Here is a 24517-nt window from a genome sequence, read left to right on the forward strand (position 1 = left end):
ACATGAAGAGGTAATAGAAATGCCCAGGAATCCTGCATTTTATTTCCATTCAGCAGCATTTCTCTTGCAGGGGAAACATAAATTCAGCCGATTTTTGTGCAGATTTTGCAAAATTAGTCTCTTTCCATCTAGCTCTGTGTATATATATATATACACACGCCATCCAGGGGTGGAGGGCTGGTTCTGCCCTGTGATGAGAGAGAATCTCACATAGAAAAACTCATCCAGGGAGAGATGGAAGGAGGGAAGGAGCAGGAGGCCCAGAGGAGAGACACCTGGTCAGCGCACAGGTGGGAGGATTAGGGGCAAGGGCGGGGAGACTCTCTGCATCACCTGGCAACGCCCCTGCCTTTAGTGCAGTGGTTCCCTGGACCAGCAGCATCAGCATCACCCGGGAAGCTGTTAGAAATGCAGTTTCTCAGGCTCCACTTCAGGCCTACTGAATCAGAAACTCTAGAGGTACAACCCAGCAATCTGTTTTAACAAGCTCGAGAGGTGACTCTGATGCCAGAGTTGGAGAACTGCTGCTTAACTGCCTTGCAACTCAAAGGGAGAGCAGGCAGCATCACCTGGGAGCTTCTCAGAAACGCAGAATCTTCAGCTTTCTCAAGACCTGCTGAATCCGAATCAGCATTTTCACAAGTGTCCCAGGGGCTTCCCTCACCCATTAACGTTTAAGGAGCATGGCTTTGGTGTTTTGGCTGCTGGGTTCAGGTCCAGCAGGGCAGGGGTTACGAAAGAGCTTTTGAGGGTGGGAGCTTTGGCCTGGAGCTCTGGGGTGATAGAGAAATGGGTGGAACATTTAGGGATAAAGGAGCTGGGGCCATTGGAGCTGAGTACCCGGAGGCTAATGAGAAGGGCCCAAACAATCGAATCCAACTCTAACTTTTCACATGTCAGAGTTAAAGGCAAAAATCATCTCCACGGGCTGAACCGGAGATGTCTGAGTCCTTAGGAGCCAAACTGACATCCTGTCACTGTTGTCAAATCTTTATGACATGCTCACCAAGAGGGAGCACAGTTGAGCACGCGAGGCAACGACTGTGTGACGGCCTTCAGATACTTTTATATACTGTGGGGTGTCACAAAACCAAGCGTACTCACTGCCAAGTTGGGATTGGTTGCTATGGAAACCATTGGACTGAGCATGGAGAGACTGAAGTTTCAGACCTCAGTCCCCACGCTGACCCACCGTGTGGCTCGAGCCAAGTCACCCCACATTTCCATAGCTGGCTCCCACTTTTTAAATGTCTGTTCTGTCCCAGGCACATTCTTTTTTTGTGGCAAGAATATTGAAGATCTACTCTCTTAGCAATTTTCAACAACTTTCAAGTATGGCACACGCTATTACTAACTCTAGCCACCACACTGCATGCTAGGTCCCCAGAACTCATTCATCCTAATGAAAATTCTGAACTCCCCCGGCCCCTGGCAATCACCAGGCTACTCTCCACCTCTACGAGGAGGCCTGGGACGTTTTATAACTCACTGTTATCTCTGACAGTGCATTGCATCGTCATTAACAATGCATCGCTTAATCATTACTCTGTTCTGCCTCAGTTTGCGCAGAAAGAATAATGTCCCCCTTGGTTTTTCTTCCCATGTGATCCACAGTTTGTTTTTTATTTTATTTATTTATTTATTTTTAGATGGAGTCTTGCTCTATCACCCAGCCTGGAGAACAGTGGTGTGATAGCTCACTGCAACCTCTGCCTCCCAGGTTCAAGCGATTCTCCTGCCTCAGTCTCTTGAGTAGCTGGGATTACAGGCACCTGCCACCACACCCAGCTAATTTTTGTATTTTTAGTAGAGGCGGGGTTTCACCATGTTGGCCAGGCTGGTCTTGAACTCTTCACTTCAGGCAATCCGCCCGTCTCAGCCTCCCAAAGTGCTGTGATGACAGGTGTGAGCCAGTGCGTCCGGCCTCATTTGTTTATCTTAAAAGAAGAACTGATCTTTGCACCTGTACCCTTGCTCATAAACTCCAAACACTTCGCAGTTCAGGCCAGCCTGGATGCAGCCCCCTACAGATGTGACTTTTCGTCACTCAGGACAGCCCTCTACCTGCCGCCCAGCTCACTCCCCTCTGCTGGTGGCCACCCACGCGTGGCGTGTTCACCTGCCCCTTCCACAGAACCATGTCCACCTTGGAGTGTGGTCAGCCTGAAACCACAAGGGCCATGGTCAGGGGAGGCCACCCCTGAGCAGTTTGGGGGAGACTCCGGACTTCGGGACCCCTTGAGCAGCTTCCTGGGAGGAGGCTGAGTGGATCCTCCTTCTTACTGTGAGCTGGAGTCAAAGGCGACCAGGAAAGAGCAGATCTGAGCAAACTACTTCTAGAAGCCTGATCTGAGGACAGATGGACATTTCTTGGAAAGGCCCACAACTCCCCAGTGAGTGGCAGCCACTTCTGTACCCTCCACCCCGAGGAAGGAAAATAGCAGCTGCTGTTCCTGGGGACCAGCCTCGGGCCAGAACCTGCACAGCGCTTTAGAGGCATCCCTCACCCCACTCAGTACTGAGTGTGCACACCTCCCTGAAGCCTCTCCTTGCCTATCCTGATCTCTGCTGGAGTCGCAGGATCTAATGGATGGAAGGCCTCTTACAGACCACGTGGCCTCATTTCACAAAGGAGCAGCTCAACTTGCTGGTACTCAGAGCTGGCTCATGCCACACCTGGGATTAAAACTCAGGCCGTGGGACTTGCTGTTGAGGGATTGTGTCCAAACTAACCACAGGGAGAGGAAGGAGTCACATGCCCCCAGGGAGGCCCTGCTGAGGCACCAGCCACCTGGAGAACTAGCACTTGATGGGGAGATGCAAGCATGCCTTTGTGCACTCACTGATTTGTTTATTCGTCCACCCGTTTGCTCGCTCATTCATGTATTCACCAGCTATTTGTGTCCTGCCACGTGCCGACCACCACTAGGCATGGGAGATATAGTTTGCACGCTAGAAGGGCTAACAGGTGAAATGGCTGCCCTATGCTCAGCCTGACTGACTGCAAGCAAAGCCCAAGGAAGTCAGGATTGCCTGGGGAAAGACCTGATAGCTCCCCGAATGTTTGCCAAATGAATGCATGGCAAAAGAGAAGCCACTGCAAGCATAGAGATCTGTAAATTCTGGGAGGGGGTTTGCTTGATGGGTAAACAGGTGCCCTGAGGTTTGTGCTCTAAATGACCAGCAGTGTGGTCAATCTCTTTAGATGTCAACCCTTTTCAGAAATGAACTTTAATTTCCAAGCATTTGGGCCTCTTGACACCTGAGAGCCAAGTCCCTTCCCATGAACGCATCCCCCCAGGGAACCTGGTTGGATCTGTCACCCACCTTACCCTGCAACTCCTCTGCACAACTCTGGGTTCATGCCGGGGGTCATCTATGTCTTCCCTGGAAACATCTCAGTCATCAGCATTAGTGATGAGTTATGAGGCTGGAGAGCCCTCGGTTTCTCTTGGGACGTATTTCAACCTGGGCAGCTCCTGAGCAGGTTTCCCTGCAGCTCCTCTGGTATTTCTCAGTCCCAATTTGCCCCCTCTGCTCCGCCAGGAGGTACAGGGTGCTGGGAATGAAACCTTAGGAAAGAGAATTCTTCCTTGAGTCAAGTCCAACGAGCCTGTCTTTGCACAGGCACCTGATAAATGAAGTGGTCAGCCTTGTAATTAATGTTTCTGGCCTCTGACAAACCCTCTCCTCTTGGAACTGGGGCCTTGCTGGTAACCAGAGAGGTCCTGGGCCTACCCTTCTCTGCTGCTCTGGGAGGGAACTGTTTCTCCCACCTGGGCCTCTTTGGGAAAGGAGCAAGGGAAAAGGGCAAATCTCAACCCCGAAGACTTTATGGAGGAGGTTCCCTTTGCCTCTGAGTCTGCTGTCTTCCATCCACCTCTAAACCATTGCTGTCTCCTTCGTCCCCACCTATTTCTTCTCCACCCTCTTCATACCCCGTCACTTATTAACTCCAACCTGCAAAAATAGCCAAATGATTTCCAAGCCCTGCAAGAGGTAGATAGATAATGACAGAGCGACTTGGTGCGGCGGTAACAAATTGTCCGTATTATAGCACTTTACATCTTGATATCCATTCTCCTCAACGGGCTTATCTGTAAACCGACTGAATTCACACTGGGATGCTAAGAAAATAGCTGTCATATAATAGATGGGGTCTCCCAGAAAATGAACATTTACAAATGGCTGTAGCATTTACTTAAAATGTCATGCCAATTGCTTGCTGTTGTCTTTATGCAATGAGATTGATTTTACTGCTCCTTGGAGTCCTCAGCCTTGATGGGTAGTTTTTAATGCAGCAGGGAGATGCTTTTGCATTTAATTTATAAATATAGCATGCCAAGCCATGGGCTCTTTAAGGTGCAGCCTCGAGAACGGTCCAACCCTCTTTTGCCCAGATCCTCCTCTCCTCTCCTCTCCTCTCCTCTCCTCTCCTCTCCTCTCCTCCTCTTCCTCCCTAGAGGATAAGTTGAACCTGGGCAGGGTCTGAGTTGATCCTATTCATGTATTCAAATGTATGCAGATGTATGCATTTTGTTTAATAAGTTAATTCATTTGCCAGGCCAGGCAGTTAGGGGTTTTCACAGTGTAATTCCCACACTCCATTCTCCCTTTCATACCCGATTATGCCCTGGGGTTTTACTTGCAGAGTTTCTGGAGTTGGAGCCTAGTATGAGCTGGGGAGAGGGGCTGCTTGCCTCTTGGAGAAGATGGCTTCGGGGTCTCCCCAGGATAAGACCAAGGGCTCTGCCCGGCCTCCCGGGTATCTAGAAGCCCTGGGAAGTCCAGTGCACCTGGAGAAGTGTGCCTCCTTGAGACCACAAAACAGGACCACTCATTTCTCCCTTATCTGCTGAAAAACTACTTACAACTATCCTTTGACTGGCAGCCCCAGATGGGGAAAGAGAACTCCCTCCCACCCCCAGACCCAATGCCCTGTGTTCCCTGCAGCGTTTTGCATCCTCTTCCTTGAGGAGGTGAAAAGAAAGAGCCGAGGGAGGAAGAGACGGATGAGCTGCCAAGGCTAGACGGAATGGCCCGTTGCTTCTCCCTCCTATCTGCCCTGGGAAGATTTCCCACTGCACCTAGGAGTCTTGATAGAGCCCTTTCCGTCTCTAGAAGCCTGGCTGCGCCTGTGAGGGAACGGCATTTTCATCCAAGGCATTCTCGGTGTGCAGACCTGGATAGGAAGTGGATTTCCTTTGGATGAGGGTTTGTCCTTCAGCCGAGGAGTGGCATCGGCTGCTTGTCATCATTATTGATACTAATAATGCCTCACCGGGGTCCCCCTCTGCAGGACGGCTCGCACATCCATCACGCCACCAGATCCTAGGAAGCAGAGGCGTTGGCATTCTCTCTATCAATCATTTCTTCAGCAACTATTTATTGAGCACCTACTACGAGCCTGAGGCTGTGTGAGGACCTGGGAACAGATCGGGGGACACAACAGATTTGGTGGCTTCTCTTGAAAGCAGCTCTATTCTGGCAGGGAATGGAGACACATCCATTGGAGCTATGATGGACCGCGTGCCTGCTGCACCTGAGCCTGCAGCAGCAAGGAAGGCTTGAGGGTGGCCTTCCTGGAGGAAGTGCTATGGAAGCCAAGGCCTGAGGGATGCGTAGAAGCTGACAGGCTGGGACTGAGGGAGGAGTGAGGTACAAAGGCAGAGTGTTTTCTGGCAGAGGGGACAATATTTTCCAAGGAACTGAAGCTCAGAAAAGATGAGATATCCTAAGTCACATGACTAGGAAATGAGCGGGAGACCAGTTTCTATGCCTTTGGGTTCCCCTGGTGGGAAACTTCACAGGTGAGGAAACTGAGGCAATGGTCAATCCAAGTCTCCTGACTTTAGGGATCACCCCTCCCCTTAGGAGGATAAACACCAATGAACCAGCCCCTTTCATGGAAAATTATCACTTCATAGATAGATTAGAGACAGCTGTGGTTATCAATGCCAGTCTAAAAAAGTGATTAGACAGAATCTAAATAATGATTTAGATTAATCATCTGCAAATGACCCTCAGTGGGGACAAGGAAATAACAAAGAAAGCCAATGTGTTCAGAGTGTTATTAATTACTTACATCCAAGGCCTAGCACGTTGTTAATGTTCAATAAATTGCTGGAGGAAGGAGAGACCCCCCACCAACTTCGTCTGCGGAGTCTCAGGCCTCTCTCTCCTCTTTGCACCAGGTAGTGAAACCCCCAAGATCAGATGCAGAGCCCTCATGCAAAGCCGAGTCAAGATGTCAATTGACAGGAGCCGAGCTCAGTGGCTCATGCCTGTAATCCCAGGCTGAGGCGGATGGATCACTTGAGCCCAGAAGTTCAAAACCAACTAGAACAACATAGTGAGATCTCATTTCTACAAAAATATAAAAATTAGCCAGGTGTGGTGGCGCATGCCTATAGTCCCAGCTACTCGGGAGGCTGAGAAGTGAGAGAATGACTTGAGCCCAGGAGATCAAGGCATCAGTGAGCTGTAGTCGCACCACTGCACTCCAGCCTAAGTGACAGAGTGAGGCCCTGTCTCAACAACAACAAAAAAAAAAAAAGAAAAGAAAAGAAAAGAAAGAAAAACCAATAAGAAAAGAAGAGAAACCAACTGATAGAAGCCTGGAGCTGAGAGGGGCCTACGTTCACCTTGTCCAACCTGCTCCTTATGTAGAGGGGGAAATTGAAAGCTGCAGACAGATGAGGCTGTGTCTAAAGTCCCGAGAGAATTGGTGTCAGAGTAAGAACTAGAAGGAAGAGCTTTAGATTCTTCTGCACTGGCCAGGCCTTGAAAATGCAAGTATTCTCTTCTAAGGAAAGCAGCCCCAGGCGCTTCCTTGAAAAGTCTGCTCCCACCCCTTGTGCCAGGGGACCTGGTTACCCTGGCAACCATGCTGGGCAGGGGAGACTGCACTCCAGCCAAAGGTAGTTTCGGGTAAGCCAGACACAAGGGACGCCAGCCAGCGTGTTCCATGTGGATGCTGACTGTATCGGTTATCTATTACTGGGTGACAGGTCATCCCAAAACTTAGCGGATTAAAACAATAATCACTTTATTATCTCTCATGATTTCTGTGGGTCAGGAATTTGAACAGGCTACAGTGGAAACTTATCTCTGTTCTCTGATGTCTGGGGCCTTGGCTGGGAAGTCGAGAAGCTGGGAACAACTCAACAGTTTGAGGACGAAATCATCCGGAGGCATCTTCACTCATAAGTCAGGTGGTTGATGCCCATTATTGGCTGGGACCTCAGCTGGACTTTCAACCAGAACACCTCCACAGTGTCTCTCTAAGTGGGCTAGTTTGGGCTTCCCACCGTCATGGCCGCTGGGTTCCAAGAATGAGAGTCTCCAGGAGAGCTAGGTGGGATTGTGTGGCGTTTTTATAATCTAGCCTTAGAAGTCACTTCATGTCGGCCGGGCGCGGTGGCTCAAGCCTGTAATCCCAGCACTTTGGGAGGCCGAGATGGGCGGATCACGAGGTCAGGAGATCGAGACCATCCTGGCTAACATGGTGAAACCCCGTCTCTAATAAGAAATACAAAAAATAGCCGGGCGAGGTGGCAGCGCCTGTAGTCCCAGCTACTTGGGAGGCTGAGGCCGGAGAATGGCGTGAACCCAGGAGGCGGAGCTTGCAGTGAGCTGAGATCCGGCCACTGCACTCCAGCCTGGGCGACAGAGCGAGACTCCGTCTCAAAAAAAAAAAAAAAAAAAAAAAGAAGTCACTTCATGTCACTTCCATATATTCTATCGGTCAAGGCAATCATAGAGCTCCTTCCAGGACTGAGGGAGAATAATGTCAAGGTCAGATGTACATTAATATGGTTTGGCTGTGTCCCCAACCAAATCTCGTCTTGAATTGTAGCTCCCCTAATCCCCACGTGTTGTGAGAGGGACCCCATGACACGTGGTCATTGAATTGTGGGGGCAGGTTTTTCCCGTGCTGCTCTTGTGACAGTGAGTAAGTCTCACAGGAGCTGATGGTTTTATAAAGGGCAGTTCCCCTGCACATCCTCTCTTGCCTGTGCCATGTAACATGTGCCTTTGCTCCTCCTTCACCTTCCGCTGTGATTGTGAGGCCTCCCCAGCCACGTGGAACTGTGAGTCCATTAAACCTCCTTTTCTTTAGAAATTACCCAGTCTCAGGTATGTTTTTATTAGCAGCGTGAGAATGGCCTAATACAGATATGGAACGGAAGATATTACTGGGGCCATCTTTGCCCCAGTAATCTGCGCCTAAGCAGGGCCTCGGCAATCTACTCAAATTCATTTATTTTAAGAAGAATATTTTTGAGTGCCTGTTATGTGCCAGACACTGCACTAGGGGATCTCCTGTGTCCTCTCTTGGGGAGTTTGAAGAAAAGTACACAGCAGCTGCTGAGTCACCCTAGGGAGAAGCAGACAAAAACAAGTTGATGGGTTGATGCGTGGCTGGGGAGTCCCTGCCTGCAGGCCTTTCCCTCAGAATCAGTCACCTCTGTACGAACACAGGTGTCCATCTCCACCCTGACCCCAGCAAGGTCAGTGCAAGGGCCACATCAGTGTGGGTGTGACAACCTGGGGTCTGGCTGACCCTGGGGTCTTGCTGTATCATGTGTGCAACATCCGCTGCCCCTAAGTCCACAGGAGGGCAGGAGAGAAATTCTGTGTTTATAGCCTGCCATGGAGCAGAGTCGTGGTTTCCCATTTGCTCCTCCTGCTGAGCATGACCCAAAGCCTGCCATCATCTTCCCTTTCTACATCCCCACCTGGGCTCCTGCCTCCCAGGCACAGAAGCCTTCTCAAGGTCCCTTCTGGCCCCAGCCTCCTTTCAACCAACTGAGTCTCACAGAAGCATGTGGGTTTGCTTTTCCCCTGTTCCAAAGATTTTCAATCTGCATTGCCATTTTTATTTTCAATGCACCCCCATTAACTCGTAAGGGTTCTCAGAGGCCACCTGATTCTTGCATACACCCAGGCATGGGCAGCTCACTCCAACTCATGTCGTTTGCAGACAGCTGAACCCCTTAGGAGGTTCTGCAATCTCATTGAAACAACACTAAACTCATCTCTAGATCCCACTGTGCCTCTCTCGCCCCACTGAAATAATTGTGGATTAAAGGAATCTCCCCAGGCAGAACTGGCATTTGTGCTTATCTATAAATAGGGAACCTTCTGAAAAGTTCATTGTGGTGGTGGATTATGGTGGTGACTTCCCAGAGAGAGACCAGGATTGCTTTAATGAAATGAATGTGTGCAGTGCAAGGGTTGAGTCTAGCTGAGGGGTTTGACAAGGGGCAGGGAGGAAGGGTGGTCTGATCCAGGAGGAGCTATTTAGGAAATGATGATTTCAGAGAGGAAGGAGGTCAGGGGAAGCTGAATAATTTGTGGCAGAGCAGATCTGATGAGGAGAAAGGCCAGAAGGAAGGGCAAGAGAAAGTAAAGATGAAGCCATTAGCATTCCTAGGGGCGGATGAAGGCCAGAGGGCTCTGGACGGCTAAAGGGAAAGGTGGCTGCTGGGCAGCTGCTTCAGGCAGATGCCAAACTGGGGAGACCTGGGCTCAAAGCAGAAGAAGATCTGCTTCTCCAGTAGCCTTGAGGCAAACAGGTACAACTCTGAGTTGGACTGGAGGGTGGGAAGTAAGGGTGGAGCAGCAACAAAAGCTGTAACGTTCATTCATTCATTCATTCATTCAGTCATTCATTCATTTGTTTTTTCAACAGTCACTTACTTGGTTTCTACTGCGTGCAAAGCACTGAATTACGCAACCCCCTAGCAGAGGGAATCCCCAGAGTCAACTGAGGAAGTGACCTTCTGCACAAAGGTCATCCTCAGCAGAGTGGACTAAAGGGTCCAGGGAGCCCCCAAGAATGCCACAAAATGAGAGGAAGGGTCTCATTTTGAGGTGCTTGGGACCTGAGGTGGACAGGTGGCTCTTATAGGGGGCAGGACCCTTTCTGTCTCACCTGCAACTTAGAAAAGCTGCATCCCTGCTTCCCTCTCCTGTGGCTCCCCAGTGCCATCCGCATCCTGTGCTCCTCCTCATTCTGGGTTTCCAAGTCCTCTGTGCATGCCTTCCTTCATCTGATGGTCATCTCATTGGTCTTCTGTCCCCTCTGTCATCGGAGCCTCTCTTGACCCACCCTCCTAAACCCCAAACACCGGGCTAGACCTGCCTCTCTATCCATTCAAGGAAGTTACCCCAAGGACTTTCCAACCTGTGCCTTGCCCACAAATGGTGGTGTAGGTGGGGAGTCACCATCCCCCTCCTCTTAGAACTCCATGACTCAGTGGCTGTCAGTTGGGGCAATACTGCCCATCTACCGGGCATTTGGAAATGGGGCAGGGGCAGTTGTTGCAATGGCCAGCGGGTGCTGCTGGCATTTGGAGCATGGACACCAAGCATGACCAGCCCTGTGCAGTGCACTGCACAGACCCACAGGGTGACCATTCGCCACCCCCCAACCCCCAAGGTGCCCTGCTGATAAATATGAAATGGGGGGCCTCCTAGCCCCCCTCCTACCCCCATTCACTCCAGGCTATCAGGGAGCATGACCTAATCACACATATCTGGCTCAGCCCTTCTGGCCTCTTGCACTCTTTCTGAGCTGCGGAAAGATTTCCATCCTTGTAGATGTCTTGCCCTGCCAGGAGCTGGCTGCCATTCTGGGGAATATTTTCAATTCGGCAGGGAGGACGCAGCAGCCCCGTGGCCCCACAGCTGTGCCAATCCAGCTTTTATGGTAATAAGGCTGCAATCTTTGAACTCCTGGGTCCAAAGGAGTTTGACACCTGAGTCCATCTCTCATCTGGCTCCAAACTCAGAGAAAGGACCACCATTGTGACTGATCACCAGTGCTCAAAGCCTAACAGACCCTGCTGGGGAGGGTAGAAGGGTCTGGGCCCAGAGCCTGCAAACCCAACCAGCAAAACCCATCCAGGGCATTTCCAGGAAATGGGCATTCCCGCCCCTGTCTCCAACATGAGCACTGGAAACACTTTTGTGTATCTTCATTACAACCTTCTCTGCCCTGCTGCTTCCCTTGTGCATTGGAGGTCAGGTTTCTGTAGAGGCCCAGGGAATCTTGGGTGCAGCCCTGAAGCCCCAGCACCTGAACTGGAAAAAGATTCCTTTTCCTTTGGTCTAAGGACAATGGGGGAAGGGAAGGCTAAAAACAGGCCTTTGATACACCTGATCAATGTGAGAAAATTGTTCTTTCGTTTTAAAATTGCTCTTGGCCATGAGGACATCTGCACCCCATGCACCTTTTTCAGTTGTTCTGTGTTTGGCTCCAAACCATTGGAGGACAGATTTGTTGGCAGTTCCCAGATGTCCAGGCCAGAACTGCCTCTTCTGACCTTAGTCAAGGTCAAGGGAAGAACTAGCCTGCCTTGCTCTCCCTTGCAGCTCTTTCTGCTTCTTCCTGGGCAACAGCAAGGCGCTGTAGTGTTTGGGAACTCACCTGGGAAGAGGTGACACCTGCCATGGAGCTGTTGGTGGAGAGTGAGGCCTCACTGCTCCAGAGAGAGCGAGAAATCAGCCACTTTCAACTGCTCGGCCCTGGTGAGCTTGCCTGAGATTGGAGTGAGACATCCCTGCCCGCCTCCATGGCTGTCTGAAAAAGGACCTCACTTCATAAAGAAGGCAAGCGACCCCTTCCTCAAACCTCCCACCCACAGAGGAATCCTGGCTACAGTTGGAGCAAGGCTGGGTCAGCTTCCAGAGCCTCCAGCTCCGACTCCAGCTCCGGAAGTTGACCCAGCCTTGCTCCAACTGTAGCTTCCAATATACGAGTGTCCACCACGCATCCCAAGCAGAATCCGTACCATCTTCTAGCCACTACACCCCCACTGACTCACTCTCCCTGTGTACCTCACTCCAGCCCGGCCCATTCTCCCCGAGTGGGTGCTATCCCCAGACAGGAAGGAAGCCCCTCAAGGTGCCAGGTGAGTTCAGGTTCAGATCCCAGGTTGAACTGCCCAGGCTATGTTGGGGAAACCCTTGGGGCACTGACCAGGAGCCCATTGCCCCCACAAGCCGCTCCCAGGGCTCCAGGTGGAAGAACAGACTTCTCCCCCTGGTCATGCTTTGTCTCCATGCTCTAAATGCCAGCAGCACCCCCTCCGCACTGTGACAACTCACCCCTGCCCCATTTCCAAATGCCTGGCACATGGGCAGTATTGCCCTAATTCCTCCCAATGCCTTGCTCTCAGTAGGTCCTCCGACCCTGTGCCCCAGGGGAGGAGAGGGCCGGCCAGGGGTGAAGGGCAGAGGGACAGACTGACCTCCAGAGCAACTCCTGAGTCCGCAGGAACAATCCACCCATCCCGGGGGCTGGAGCCGCCCCCACGCCCAGCAGGCCCTCTCCTGGCTCAGCACCACGAGGGGCTGCTCCAGGCACCTCTTCTCTCTCAGCTGGGGAGGCCCACAGCCTACAGCCGCCTGGGTCTTCAGGGGGTGTGTAGACACCAGACCACTCAGGCTACCCTGGAAGTGTTTTGACACCTGGACCAGCCCTGAATTTTTCTTTTTTCTTTTTTTTTTTTTTTTAAATCACTGATGGTATCCTGTCCTCCCACAGCTCTGCGGAACAGGCAGGGCCAGTGTCACAGTCCCATTTTGCACATGGAGAAAACTGGAGACAGCCCCTTTACAATTCCCCTTTGTAAGGCCCACAGGAGCTGGCACAGACAGGAGCTCCTTTTTCACATGGTGCCTCCCGAAGCTGCGTTCTTCCGCCTCTGGCTGCCTCCCCTCGCTGTCGTGGCGGGGCTGGGAGGTGGTTGTGGGGCTGGCACTCCCAGAGAGCTCCAGGACTGTAGTCTCCTCATCTCTCTTCCCACCTGGCTCCAATCCCCACCATCTACGCCAGCACCAGAAAGGCCTGGACCAAAGGAGGTGGGTAAATACAAAGGAAGCAAGGCACATAAGCCGCTGAGGTGTGAAAACCTTCGGGATCCTGATAATATTCAAACCCGGAAAGGTCTCCAAGGAGGAAATGCAAGCCATATGTTCTCTGAACCATTCTCCATCCATGCCTGTGGCATTTGGCAAAAATCAGGTCGGACCGGACATCCCCGAGATGGAGAAAAAGAGGGGGAGGATTGGGTTTGGGTTCACTGGTTTTTTGGCAAAATCATAGGGCCAGGACAGCCTGTCTCCAGGTCACAGAGAGGAGGCACCCAGGCCCCATGACAGAGGGTGGGAACTGAGGGTCACAGAATGCCCTTTCCTGAAGAGTCTGCCACGGCCTTCAGCCAGTCTTTGGGGGCTGCAAGACTCCGAGTCTCAAGGTGCCCAGCGGAGCCTACCACACCTGCCCTGCACGAGGAACTCTGGAGTCCAGGCCATGGACCAGGATCCCCGGCGCCCTGTGGTCTGTCCAGCCCCTGGTTGGAAGGCGAGACGACGTCACCTTGGGCATCAGGGAGGAGAATGATGCACGAGCCGGCACAATAAATGGAGACAGATCTAGTTTGAGAGTCTCCAAAGATGATATTACTCAGCAGCCTCACGCTTTTCATCTGGAACTTATTGGAAAAGCTCGCTAAGGGGATCAGCTGCCTCCCAGGCTCCAACTCCCAGCTCCCATCCAATTGGCATTAAGGCCCTTTAAAGTATTACTTCTCAACACCATGAGCATTGTATGTTCCTGACAGGATAAGCCTGCCACAAATTAATACCTGGGGCAGATCCTAAAACACAATTCTTCCCGGCTGCAATAATTCCAGCCAACCCCTCTATCTGCACTGACAGATGCAGTAAATCTTTCATCATTGCAATTCATACGTTGTTTTTTTCCTCTGGTACCCAAAATAGCCAAGACAATAAACGTTACCTCCTTTTATGATTATCGATGTGCTTATAGGGCGTCCCTGCTGCTTGCACCACCACTGACCCACCCGGGGACTCACTGAGCTTGTAGGGAAGCGGCTCCCTTTATCCTGCAGGCTTACAAGCCCCAAGTGGAGGCTGGAAGAGTTGGTGGGCTGGTGTCTGGGAGAGACAGAAGTGAGAGGCTCCTGTGTCTGAGAAGCTGAGGGTGGCGGTCAAGGAGGAGGAAGGGGGGCTCAGCCCTGAGGCTGCAGGGAGAGACCAGGGCCAGTGAGGACAGCGGGGAGAGCCTCAGGACACAGAGGTCCTCTGCCTGCCCTTGTGCCGGCCCAGGTGCATGAGTGACAAACTCTGCTAAGGTCCTGTGTGCAGGGGACTCTGAGAATTGCCATGTGACCTGCCTCATTTCTCCTTATTGACAAGCACATCACAGAGAGCCAGATCTGGGTCCTAGCCCCATAGGCCTTGATTTCTCCATCTGCAAAATGGGATTTGTGACACAAGCCCTGCCCGTTCCACAGAGCTGCGGGAGCACAGGATGCAGGCTGTACATGGTAAAAAGCCAAAACATGATGTCCAGGACTGGGCCCAGGCGCCCAGAATGCCTCCAGGGTAGCCTGCACAAAGGAAGTCTGCACATTGGCAGGTCAGCCCTGCAGGGCTTGGGGGCATGGAGGCTGCATCCAATTCCTAGGACTGCCACAATAAATCATCCCAAAGCAGGAAGCTGAAAACTACAGAAATGTGTTTTCTCCCAGTTCAGGAGGCCAGAAGTCCGAAATCAAAGTGTTGGCAGGATTGGTTCCCCCTGGAGGCCCCAGAGGAGAATCCTTTCCGTGACTCCCTCCTAGTGCCTCTCGCCTAGCTTTCGGAGGTTGCCAGCAATCCTTGTTATTTCCTGGCTTGCAGATGCATCACTCCCATCTCTGCCTCTGTCATCACATGATGTCTGTGAGTGGCCCTGTGTGTCTCTTTTTTCCTTTTCTGAGGCAGGGTCTGGCTCTGTGGCCCAGGCTGGAGTGCAGTGGCGTGATCATAGCTCACGGCAGCCTCTACCTCCTGGGCTCAAGTGATCCTCGCACCTCAGACTACTGAGTAGCTGGGACTACAGGCGTGCACCACCATGTCTGGCTAAATTTTAATTGTTTTGTAAAAACAGGGTCTTGATATGTTGCCCAGGCTGTTCTTAAACTCCTGGGCTCAAGTGATCCTCCTGCTTCGGCCTCCCAAAGTGCTGGGATTACACCTGTGAGCCACCACACCCGGCCTCTTGTCCTTGTCTTATAAGGACACTGGCCGTTGGATTTAGGGCTCACTCTAACCCTGTTTGGCCTCATCCTAACTAATCATATCTGTGGAGCTCTTATTTCCAAACTAAGGTCATATTCTGAGGTTCTGGATGGTCATGAACTTTGGGGGATACCATTCAACCCTCCACAGGATCTGGGGGGTGACTCTGCCTGAGGGGCTCCTAACAGGTCCTCTGCAGTCAGCACTCCCTCTAAGGACACTTCTCTATCTGTCCCACACCAAGAACTGCTCAGAGGCAAGACCATCACCTCGCCCAACTATTCCCTGAAGACTTGGGGTTCCCTATGGAGTCCAGGGAAGCTCAGCTTAGCCCTGAAAATATGCCAGGTCCTCACTTGGCTGAGATGCAGCTGATCCCTATCCACACCTTGGTCACCTGTTCTTAATGAACTAGCACCTGCTACCTGTAATCTCAGCAATTTCGGAGGCTGAGGCGGGCGGATCACTTGAGGTTAGGAGTTACAGACCAGCCTGGCCAACATGGTGAAACGCCATCTCTACTAAGAATACAAAAATTAGACGGGTGTAGGGGTGTGCGCCTGTAGTCCCAGCTACTCAGGAGGCTGAGGCATGAGAATCACTTGAACCCGGGAGGCAGAGGTTGCAGTGAGCCGAGATCATACCACTGCACTCCAGCCTGGGCAACAGAGCGAGACTGTCTCAAAACAAAACAAAACAAAACAAAATAAACTAGCACCTGCTTTAACTTTACCCATCCACACCCCCTCTCACCCCTGACCCCCGCCATGTGGCTCATCCTCATCCTCCCTAGTCAATTCTAGAAGGATGACTCCTCTCCAACTGTTCCTCCAGGGCCTTTTTGCCAAAGGTGGAGAGTCTTAGCTGTCACCCTATAGAAGTGCATTCCCAAATTGCAGTTAAATTATACATTCGCCTTTTAAGTAGCACTTTAAGCTGGCAGGGAAACAGATTTTTATCAGTGGTGAATGCCCACCTCGGGCTGCTAGATTTCATGCAGGGTTCGTGTGACGGGTGATAACTCTCACCTCCCTCCCTTTATGAAGAGACATGGCTCTTGTCTTTCTGCACGCAGGGAACAATAACACAGACATCTTGCCCCGAGGTATCAGAGGCTGTGGGTCCCTCACCTCCTGGGTCTGGAGCCCACCCACCAGTGCCTTTTCTGCCATGGCAACTGCCTGTGGGGCCTGAAAAGATCCCATCATGTCTCCGGTCCGTGGTGCCTGTGCCAAAGCAGCTGACACTGTTGTTGTGCCCGAGAACACGAGCTTATTTGCTTTCCAGTAACTGTCCTCCTGTTTAATCGCTGGAGAGAGGTGCTTTTGTCAGCTGCTCTATAAGTAAATGGTCTTGACATTTTTGGCAACAGGCTCTTCTCAAAGGGGCAGATGCTTCCCCCTGGGCAGGGCTTCTCGAGAGAGGAGGCCAAGCTGGTTTGCAGAATTCTCCTGGGCATTTGTCCTTCCCGAGCTCCTCCCACACTTCCTCAATGGGAGGTGTCTGCTTTCCTAACCCCTATCCGGATCTCTGAACCTTGACAGTCCTGGGTGACTTCCTTTCCCTCCCCAGCCAGGGCTGAACCCTCCTTCCATACCATCTCCACTGTGCCCTGTCCTGGGACCCTGCTGAGGCTGGAGGCTCTGCCACCAGCCTGGGTGCTTAGGAGATGAAGTCTGTGGTTCTGCTCTCAAAAGCATGAGCACCCCAGGCTGTCTACCACGTGAAAAGGCTTCCCAGAGACTTCTCTGTCCTAGATAAGTTGTGAAAAGCCAAGATCAATTTGCTTCTGAAAATTAGGTAGATCAATATGAATAGCACCATCTGCTGAGGAGCGCGTGTGTCCGTGAGCAGTGTGTGTGTGCAGTGTGTGTGTCCGTGCTCACGCACCCTCGAGGGTGCCCACAGTCCTGCTCCCTTCCTCACTCTCCCACCCCCCGCATCCCCCACCCTCCCCATCTTATTTGTATCTGCTCACTATTTCCTGACTTACCTCTTTTTTTTTCATTTCAGAGGAGACAGGACAGAAAACCTAAATCCCAGGGAAGTGGGTGTGTGTTCACTCTGGTACAGGGGACATTGGGATGTGCCGTTTCTGGGAGGAGGGTCCCCTGCCCCGTGCACCCCCATCTCCAGCCCCACTCTTCTGCCTCCCAAGCCTCAGGCAAAATCATCAGCCTGTGACTAACTTTGGGGGACTAACATAGCAGCCACCAGGAGGCCAGAGGTCCCAATGGCTGGGCAGGTGTCACTGAAGTCCCACTGCCCATCTTAAATCACATCTCTGCCCTCAAGAAGGTATGTGACCTTGGATGTGGGTGATGAACCCCACCAAGCTTCAAGGTCTTCGTCTGTTCACCAGGGATGATGGGATCCTCCACGGGTTCCTGCTTGACACAGAGCAAGCACCCAGCTAATAACAACAACAGCCAGCGCATAGGCTGAGCATCCCTAATCCCCAAATCTGAACTCCGAATGATCCAAAATCCGAAACGCTCCAAAATCTGAAACTTTTTGAGCACCATCTTGATGCTCAAAGGAAATGCTCGTTGGAGCATTTCAGATTTTGGATTTTCAGATTAGGGATGCTGAACATAATGCAAATATTCCAAAAGCCAACATCCAAAAAAATTCAAAAGCTGAAACACTTTTGGTCCCCAGATTTTCAGATCATGGATACTCAACTGGTATTTGCCGGATGCTTGTCTAAGCACGTTATGCATATTAACTCATTGATTTCTTGCAATGGGCCCATGATTACCTGTCATTTTTATCTCTCTCATTTTAGAAATGAGGAAAGAGAGGCCCAGAGAGGTCAATAACATACCCAACATTGCAGAGCTAGTAAGTATGGTGTCAGGATTTGAACCCGGGCAGTCTGGGTCTTGCACCTACAGGCTTTGTCCTGCCATTGGTACTATTTTTTTTTTTTGTGCTGGGTCAGGCTAGGAGCAGAGATGCAAGCCCAAAGCGCACTGGGCCAGCCCTTGTCCTCAAGAATCTTCCCCTTCCTCTAGGGCACCTCCAAGGTGAAAAGGGAAGACCCCGGGCTCCCTAAGGCTTTGTGCAGACAGAAGCTCCAGCCACTGAGAATGATTTAACCACATCGAGCCTGTCTTTCCCGCTATGCTCAGCAGCTTTGCTTGGAAAACGATGACAGAGTAAGATTTAAAAGCCTGGAGAACGGACTATTATTCTTATCACTGCTAATAAAGGTGAAAGCGTTTTATTTCCTGGTGTGAGTGTGGCTCAGACGACAGAACGCCTTGCTCCCTCCTCCCCATGAACTCCCGGCCTCTTTGCCTCTGGCATCTTCTGAGACCTTCCCAGAGCCTGTGCTCCTGAGAACCTCACCCCATCAGGAACCCCAGCTCTCTGCAGAATAATCTCCTAAAAGGCTAGCAGGGCAGGGTGATGGCAAAGTGGGGTGCATTGCTCCCCTTGGGGGTTCATTCAGCAAACATTCGTCACGTGCACATTTTGTCCTGGGCGCCAAGGGTATTTCAGTGAGGCACTGCCTCACTCTGCCTTCATTTCAGTAGGGGAGACAGACTATAAAATAAACCAGGAAATAGATAATACAATGTAAGGTAATGAGCCATGCTTCAAAGCAAAATAAAGCAGGGAAGGGGGGCTACAGACTAAGGGGAGGAGAGTATATTAGTTAGCAACAAGGAGGGAAGCAGTCTCCTCCTCAACCGGTATGATGGGGACAATTAATAAAGGGACAAAGAGGTGGACGGAGTCAGAGGACCCACTCAGGGATGGCCAGTCACCCTGGACCCAGCATCATGGGAGGCTGCCTGGTGCCACTTCTAGACCTAGGAGCAAGGAAAGAGAGCAGTTGCCAGAGCTCGGAGCGGGCTGTCACTGTGAAAGTGACCCTGTGGCCCACTAATGAGAGAGCTGAGAGGTCAGTTCCCCAATCTGATTCTCCTCCCACCTTCTGGTCTCCTGTGGGTGACTTGCATTGGCCAAACCCAACTGGAAGGCAGAGGGCAAGGGGGCTTGGTTGATGCAGCCCACTCAGTCAGCCTCCTGTGACACAGAGCAGGGTGGGAAGGATGGGGTGCTGGCCTGGAGGGTCAGGCAGAGACCGGGTAGCTCCCGGTCACTGCTATTCCATATAGGATGGCCAGAGAAGACCCAGTAATGAGGGGCCTTTGGGCAGAAGCCTGAGATCTCCGTTCCCCATCTCCATCGACACGCTCTAGATACCTTCCTCTGCTTTATTTTTCTCTCCCTTTGTGACCAGCCACAGATCCATCCTTGACCCTTCAAAGGAACTAGAATGATTTCCCCCCAAGATCCATCTACAGTGGGGACTGAACATAGCAGCCACCAGGAGGACAGAGGTCCCAATGGCTGGACAGGTGACACTGAAGTCCCACTGCCCATCTTAAATCATGTCTCTGCCCACAAGAGGGTATGTGGCCTTGGATGTGGGTGATTAACCCCCCAAGCTTCAAGGTCTTTGCTTGAAGATGTGGGGGTCTGGCTTTTTAGGGCATCATGATGGCAAGACGACGCCACGTCTTGCAGTGGCAACTGCCAGTGGCCCAGTGTAGGGGCCACTCTCTACACTCTAGGCGAGTGGCAGTTTTTCTGAGGTGTGAGGGTCACCCTGGGCCAGTGGCAGTTTCTCTGGGTCAGTGGCAGTTTCTGTGAGGTGTGAGGGTCACCTTCACCCTCCCCCCCAACCCCACTGCCACTATGCAGTCTTCACTAATTCATGAGAGAGGAGGAGAAGCCACTGAGGCAAGTGAACAAAGCTCAGATCACTCTGGTCCCTTCCTCCTCTGGCACATTCATGGAGAATGACGGGTGCAGAGGCTCCCAAAGGAAGGCTCCTCCCTGCTCTTTTGCACCCGGGAGAGGGCTCTCTGGCCACTCTGGGCCCTCCGTGCACCTCTCGAGCACCCGCCTTCACCTCTCCTCTCCTGCATGGGAATATGAAGGCGTTTGCTCACACACTCTACTGCATGAAGCCACGCGGTCCTCACCCACGCACAGCTTTTGCCATCACAGCCTCCATTTGTTTAAGACTTTTTAAGGTTCATCTTAAAAAGTTGAGTCAATGAGGCCACAAAATTAGACACAGGCACACACACACACACACACACACACATGCATGCTGATTTCCACCGCAGGCTTCCAATCTTATGTGGAGCAAAGTCAATGCTGTTGAGATTACTGAGGCTAAGGGAAGGTCCTGGGAGATTCACGCCCATTCTGCTCCTCCATTGCTCCATCTCAGGCCACACAGCAGCTGCCAGCAGGTCCTCTTTAAGACTCACATAACACACAGAGTGTACTCCAGGTCTGCAGAGAGAGTCTTAGATTCTTTTTCTTGCCTTTGTGACAGTCTCTCTGTTCTTCATTTATCCCTTTGACCCCAGAGTGCCTTCTTTTCTCTAAGAGGCCCTGTCCCCAGGGTGCACCCCTGCATGATAACTGGTTTTGTATAGGTTGGCTTTTAGACGCTCTGTGTGCTTCACGCTCATCACCTTTTCCCGTAGAGTTAGAATCAAATGCAATCAGTTGGCTGGATTTCCATTGTTCTTGGAATAAATTTCAAATTCCCTACTGTGACCTACAAAGCTATGCATGATGTGTCTGTCCAGCTCCATTGCATGACCCCTCCTTCTGGCTCACTATTTCCATTCATACCTGTTTCCTTTCTGCTCCTTGAACACACCAAGCCCCCTTCTCCTTTTTACTACGTACTTGCCATTCTATCTGCCTGGAATGATTTTACTCCAGCTCTTGTCATGCATGATGGTTCATTGTCATTTCTTCAGGTCTTAACTCCAAAGTTCCCTCTTCAGAGACGTCTTCCTTCCCTACCCTATCAATGAAGTCTCTCTCTGCGCTTCTAGGTCAGTGTCCTGTGACACCTCTGACTCTTTATTTCACAGCATTCATGACCATTTGTAGTTACATTGTTGGTTGAGTGTTGGTGGCAGTAGTAATGGTGGTGGCGGTGGTGTGTGTGTGTTGGGGCGGTGGGTGTGATCTGTCTTCCCCACTAGGAGCCATATTCTTTGAAGTCAGGAACCAAGTCTGTATTTGTGCAGTAAAGGAACAACTTTGCCCAAAGAAAGGTTTGGGTCTTTGGCCCTGGCTCCTGGGAGGGAACCTCTATGTCCTTGGAATGCTCTGATAAGGGCATCTTTGTTTACCTGGGGTCTTGGGCCACCCTAAATTGTCTATGCTAACAATGTGATATGTGGTGGGTTGGGTGGGGGGGGTCTTGGACCACTTGGTATAAGTTTGACTTGTGGAGGGTCTAAAGGCTAAGGTCAACCTGGCAGGCAGTCAATCATGACTGAGTTACTGAGCTCCAGTAGAATCTCTGGACACCAAGGTTTGGGTGAGCATTTCTGGTTGGCCATACCCTGTGTGTGTTATCGCACATCACTGCTGGAAGAAGCAGGTGCTGTCCACAGTTCCACCGGGAAAGGACCAGATAAGTTCATGCCTGGTCTCTCCTGGACCCTTCCCCATGCACCACTTCCCTTGACTAATTTCCATCTGTATCCTTTCACCGTAATAAATCGCAACCATGAGTATAATGACTTTGCTGAGTTCTGAGTCCTTCTAGTGAATTATTGAACCTGAGCCTGGTCTGGATACCCCCGTAGACTTTTCCGTTGGTGTCAGAAGGGAAGTGGTCTCCGGAACCCCTGACCTTTTTCAGTGTTGTTTACTGCTATCTTCCCAGTGCCTAGAACCACAAGTGGTACACAGGAAGTGCTCATGAAGTATGTATTGATAGTGAATGTTCCTCTTGACACACAGACTTTCCAAATGCAGCCAGTAGTGCTGGGACATTTTCTCAACCACCTGCAGCTTCCTCATCCCACCTCATTGAGTTTAGCACCCCCAGGCGCCTTCTAGTTCCCAGAAAGGGCTGAGCTCCCTCAAGCCTCTGGACTTTTCTAGAGGTTGTGTGTGTTGTCTGGGGATTCCTTCATCCACCACCTCCCTGATTCCTCATTGTCCTTCTAGATCCAGCTAATCTTGTCACCTCCCCCGGGGAAAATTCCATAGGCCCCACATTTCCAAGCCTACCTGAGCTTACCCATGGCATCCTGTTATAACCTCTGCCATAACACATGGCATCTGGGTTGTAATGGAAAGGATTCTGAGGCTTCTCGTCCTGGAGCTATGTTGCATTTGCAAAGGATCTTCTGCTTAGAAACCTCTTCTCTGTGGCAGGTGGACTCTAGGATTGTCTAAGCTGATCCCCACCTCGTGGCACTCACACGTTTGTGTCATCTTCTCTCTTTGAATGTGGGCCAGCCTGGCAACTTGTTCTAACCAAAGGAATATGGCTAAAATAATAAATGTCACTTGAGCTCTTTTAAATCCAGGAACTGTGCGTTTTATCTGTAGGTCTTTACTAGCAGGTGCTGTGCCAATTGCATAGCAGTAAATATCTGCATTAACACACGGATCAACCCCTCAATAAGGAGAGGTGGAAGGAAGGTTAGGAACATGGTGGAAAACTGTTTTTAAATGATGGTTGTATAGCAGATCTCAGCATCATTTTCAGAAACAAGATTCTATCTACTCATTCTGATATCTACAGAAAAGGATAGGAGATAAAACTATCAGGAGGTCATCCTCTCAACAAGCCTCTTTGGAGTAGAAGTGAACTGCTCTGCCCATAGGTAGGAAATCCATGCCACTAAGTTTTGCAGAATGATCGCCTAATCTTAGACTTGGGTCATGGGCACCGGAGCTGGCTACCCTCTTCTTCTCCGTGGCAGGCTGACTCTAAGGTGGTCTAAGATGATCCCTACTTCCTGGTATTCACATTCTTGTGTAATCTCCTTTCCTTGAACATAGTCTTGCCTGGTGACTTGTTCTAATCACAGGAATATGGCAAAAATAGTGATTGTCACTTCTGAGATCAGTTTTAAAAGATTGCAACTTCTCTCTTGCTAGTGGACTTTCTCTCTTGCTGACTTCTTTGTGTGACAAGAAACTGAGAGAAGCCTCCAGCCTACAGCCAGCTGGGAACTAAAGCCCTGAGCCCAACAACTGTCAAGGAACTGAATTTTGCCAACAGCCACAAAAGTGAACTTGGAAGTGAAGACTTTTCCAGTCAAGCCTTCACAAATGGCACAGGGTCTGCTCTCCAGCCCTGGCTAACACCTCGACTGCAGCCTGAGAGACAGTCCAAAGCAGAGGGCCCAGCCAGGCCATACCCAGAGGTCCCACCCACAAAGACTGACATCACAGATGTGATCCCCTTAAGCTGTGAAGTTTTGGAGTGATTTGGGGTGATTTGCTAAATGCGGTAGATAACTACCATGCTCTCCCAAGCGCTGATCAACACCAGACCATACCTGACTCTGCTGTTAGCAGCACAGTAAGATAGTCAAGCCATAGACGCCAGAGCCATATGGCCTGGATTCAAATCTCAAGGCCTCTACTTTGTGCCTTTGTGACCTTAGGCAAGTTACTTAGCATCAGCTCTCTCATCAGGGACATAGGAATATTACCTACCACTTAGGACTGTCATGAGGATTAGATTAGATTATACATGTACAATGCTTAGAACAGTGATAATATTTGTAACATTCATCCTGTCCATTATATCATATAAATGTTGATGGTATTTATTCTTCATGGCGCAAGTTTCTACTTACACTAGCACATGCAACTGACCACATGCCACCCATACAACCCAGCCCTACCACAAGCCAGTAGAAGGAAGACCTTAGGGCAGAGAGCAGCCTTCTGTAACCACAGCTTGGAAGGTCAAGGCCTGGTCCTGGAAACTCGAAGCCCACCTCCTCCTCTCTGCTCAGCATCCCGACCACCCCCACTTTTGGCATACCAAGAAAGGAGTTGCACACACAGGTCTAGTCTAATCATTCCACTATTTGCAAACACATTTAGAAACAGTCAGGATCCATTTCCCTTGAAAGTTAAGGGGAATTCAATACCAAATCATTACAATTCAATCCCATTATGGACAGTTGGAGCCTAAAACAGTTCTCTGCAAGAAAACAGCAACATAGCGCAAGCAACAACTCACAGCTGAGTGGTGCTTCCAGCCTGGAGGACTCCAGACTTGTACCTAGCAGCAGAGCCATTTGTGTCCAGGAAGAGGGTCTGTTAGGGGTGTGGTGGTCTAGGACAGGCTCAGTGCAAGAGTTTGCTCTGTAGTCAGAATGGTTCCTCCTCTAGCTCTCACCATAGAACCAGGACCACTTTGGCAAATCTCAAGGTGTGTGTTTGCTACAGCACATAGGCCTCTGTGGGTGGTGATAAATTGTGGAGGGGAGGGAGCTGGGGAGGGAAACCAGGAAGATTTCCATCCCTCCTCTGCAAGGGCCTGAGCACCTCTACCTGGGCTTCTGTAGCTTGGAGATTTTCCCAGTTTGCACTGGGAAGCTTGCTC

The 24517-nt window shown here is 50.9% G+C and overlaps 1 protein-coding gene across 10 annotated transcripts in view; it reads right to left on the reverse strand.

Moving 5' to 3' along the window:
* LOC144335915 (uncharacterized) overlaps positions 1–24517 on the reverse strand; it is a 213586-nt gene that overhangs the window by 91521 nt on the left and 97548 nt on the right. The gene's annotated exons all lie outside the window — the stretch shown is intronic.

Source organism: Macaca mulatta, chromosome 16 (genome assembly GCF_049350105.2).
Source record: "Macaca mulatta isolate MMU2019108-1 chromosome 16, T2T-MMU8v2.0, whole genome shotgun sequence".
NCBI lineage: Eukaryota > Metazoa > Chordata > Mammalia > Primates > Cercopithecidae > Macaca > Macaca mulatta.